Source organism: Schistocerca cancellata, chromosome 6 (genome assembly GCF_023864275.1).
Source record: "Schistocerca cancellata isolate TAMUIC-IGC-003103 chromosome 6, iqSchCanc2.1, whole genome shotgun sequence".
Classification (NCBI taxonomy): domain Eukaryota; kingdom Metazoa; phylum Arthropoda; class Insecta; order Orthoptera; family Acrididae; genus Schistocerca; species Schistocerca cancellata.
The window spans coordinates 228950638-228954296 of record NC_064631.1 but is presented as its reverse complement, the minus strand read 5'-3'; the positions used below and the strand labels follow the sequence as shown (position 1 = coordinate 228954296).

General features: G+C 41.6%; 1 pseudogene; it reads right to left on the bottom strand.

Moving 5' to 3' along the window:
* Positions 1 to 628: 628 nt before the first annotated feature.
* LOC126089916 (5S ribosomal RNA) lies at positions 629 to 746 on the bottom strand (annotated as a pseudogene).
* Between the last annotated feature and the right edge of the window lie 2913 nt (positions 747 to 3659).

The following is a 3659-nucleotide window of genomic DNA, read 5'->3' as shown; positions in this document are numbered from 1 at the left end:
TTAACAGTCTAAGAGTTCGTTAAATTTTTCTTGTATAGAAAAAATTCATTTGATTCTCAGACTACATAGATTCTCAGTTTTGTGTTTTATGTCAACTGGCATTTTATTACTGATACAAGGCCCATTCTGACAAGTGAGCCACTGTAGCTTTCATGGCTATAGTCACAGTCTAACATAACAGTCGCGACATTCCGTATCGTTTTGGTCACCCTCAGCGAGATCAGAGTCTAAGAGGCCAGAAATTGACACTTTTGAATACGATATCGGATGAGTGCGAATACTGACTTTTATATTGATTTGTAACAGTTTTTGCGATGGGGAGTTTATTTAGAGCCATAAAAATCGACAGTGACAAAAACAACGGCACCACATTTGTTATTATTTAGTGTCCTGGGGACTATGGGAGATACGAAACTGTACATTATAAGCACTCCGTCTTCAGGCCTCAAGTGGCCCATCGGGTCCATCCGACCGCCGTGTCATCCTCAGATGAGGACGCGGATAGGAGGGGCGTGTGGTCAGCACACCGCTCTCCCGGTCTTTATGGTGGTTTTCTGTGACCGGAGCCGCTACTATTCGGCCGAGTAGCTCCTCAATTGGCATCACGAGGCAGAGGCACCCCAGAAAATGGCAACACCGCATGGCGGCCCAGATGGTCACCCATCCAAGTGCCGGTCACGCCCGACAGCGCTTAACTTCGGTGATCTGACGGGAGCCGGTGTATCCACTGCGGCAATGCCGTTGCCAAACTGAATATTATGGGACAGTTTATTTACCATTCTCTTGTAACGTACAGACGTTTACTGAATAGTGTCCTCTTTCCTTTGATAAAAAAAGGTTGCTAGTAAACACCAGGATACCTGACCTTACGCAGAAAGGCTTTGTATGTCTACCTACATCTACATCTACATCTACATGGTTACTCTGCAAATCACATTTTAGTGCTTGGCAGAGGGTTTATCGAACGACCTTCATAATTCTCTATTATTCCAATCTCATATACCCAACAAGGCATAGTTTGTTCGCTACACTTTCAGCCAAGTCAGTAAATGAGGAACGTAAGAAACCTGTGTGGAATATAATACTTACATTATTTAACGTGCCAGATAAGCCACCACAATTGTAGGTTAACCCTCGAGTGATCGCATCAAGTTTTGTAACACCAGTGGTCGCGTGGTTGACTCTGTCAACCAGCCATCGTTTTCATTAAAGATGTGAAACGTTCTACCATAATATGCTTGCTACTGAAAAACGATAAGTTTAATTTGGTTTTTTAATTAATAGAAATAAAAATTTTAAAATTCGTCCTTTGTTATTTCTAAAGATACAGTTACAAAATCTAATTAAATAATCCTAGTTTTTCATTTAACAATACATTCCTAACACACAGGATAAAGTTAAATCACATTTTACCTGCATTTATTTCTCAGTACATGTTACACATACAGCATTTATTGGATTATACTCTCTTTATTGAACATGACTATATTGTTTCTACGTAAAAACAGAGTTTACTCCTATTGTTCCTCTACCTCATCCACAGTGCTATATGGACACTTTTCACACATAACTGCGAAATGCTTCTTGCATATAAATACCTTACACTGACTACAACGAATTGTGGCGACAATTTTCTGCCACACATAACGCAGCGACTCTTCTTTTTGTTTGGAGGTTCTTCTGGTTCTTGAGGTTCTTGCAATTTATAGGGCATTAAAAATATTTTGAGATCATTTGAAACCATCGAAATGTGGGATCTTTCATAACTTGTTGGGACAACTGTTTCAAAAATAGTCTCCTTGGTTTTTTTGGGCTTTCTGCATTGAAGTGAAAAAGTGTTTGGGCATTGATACCAGCGATGTTTAGTAAAGCGAACCAGACAGCCGTTGTCCACCTTCTTGTTACCCGTGCAACAGAATATTTACTGCACATTTGGTCGACTGTGTCAACCCATTCTTTTGCCATGTTGTAGCCCATGATAATGTGTGGTTTATTGGTATTCTCATCAACTGTGCCTTCACTGTGCAAGGTGCTAAGCAGAACAACACATTTGTTTCTTTTGGGCACATACGAGGTGTGATTGGAAAGTTTTAAGAATGGATTCACTTCTGCTTACTGGTTTGGCGGGCAGGTACACGGAGGGAAACTGCGTTTCCTTTATTCAGTTCGTCGTGGCAGCTGGTTGATTGTGGGTCTGTTAGGGCTTGTTGCCGGATTCTCTCGCGTGAAAATGGACGTAAAAACGTAGCAACGAGTTTGTGTGAAATTTTGTTTTATAGCCGGGAAATCACCTTCTGAGACTTATGAACTATTAAAAACAGCTTTAGGACATAACTGCATGAGCCAGTCAAATATTTTTAGCAGGTTCAACAGATTTAAAAATGGCCGCGAATCATTTGAAGATGAACCACGGTCCGACCGTCCTTCCGCGTCAAAAACGAATGAAAATGTGAAAGTTCGCGACTTACTTCGCTCTGATCGTAGAAATACAATTAGGGAGATGGCTCATGAACTTAATTTAAGTCTCTATTCAGTTCAGTCAATTTTAACTGAAGATCTGAACATGAGTCGAGTGTCCGCAAAATTCATTCTAAAAGCATTCTCGAGTGACCAGAGACAATACCGATTTGAAGTGTGCCAAGAACTGACTAATCGGACTAAAAATGACCCACATTTGTTAAATAGGGTAATTACAGGTGACGGATCGTGGGTATACGGACATGATCCTGAAACAAAAGTGCAGTCTTCGCAGTGGAAGACTCCAGGTTCACCAGGACCGAAAAAAGCACGGCAAAGTCGGTCGAAAGTGGAGACAATGTTGGTGATTTTTTTCGATTCTACCGGTATCGTGCATCATGAATTTACCCCTAGAGGACAGACAATTAACCAGGAATACAACAAATGTGTCCTAGAGTGTCTGCGCGAAAAGGTGCGGAAACAATGCTCCGGCTCATCGTGCCTTCTCCATCGTTGAATTTTTGACCAAATTCAAATTTCCTGTGCTTCCACAACCGCCATTTCCCCTGATTTGGCCCCTGCGGACTTCTACCTGTTTCCCAAACTGAAATTTTCGCTGTAAGGGAAGCGTTTTGACTCGACTGAAGACATCCAAGCAATTACAGAGAGCGTCCTTAACACAATTCAGGAAAAAAATTCCAGGAATGTTTCCAAAAGCGGAAACACCGTTGGAGTCGGTATGTTCAGTCAGAAGGGGCCTATTTTGATGGAGATGCATCGCAGTTGCATGTAAGCACCACCACTGTACAATTACAAACCCATTCTTAAGACTTTCCAATCACACCTCGTATGACACCAGTGTGATATCTTTCTGGTATCCAAACAGTGAGTACCCATTGCTCCTGGATTTCAGGAGTAGGAATTCCGGAGGGATTTCCGTTTTATTTTTCTTCAGAGTTCCAATGCATGTGACGTTTCCCTGCAAAAGTGAGACTGCCAGTGGATGACTGGTATACCAATTATCAAAAGCAATATTCCGATTTGATCCCAGCATAGGTTCTGCCAGACTATGCACAATATCGTACGGTTTATTTGACACCTTGTAAGGGCCATCTGGTTGTATTCCACAGTACAGCTCAACAGATGCTGTATAGAATTGTTTCCGCATCGCAAATAGCAAAGAATTTCAAACCGTACTTCGC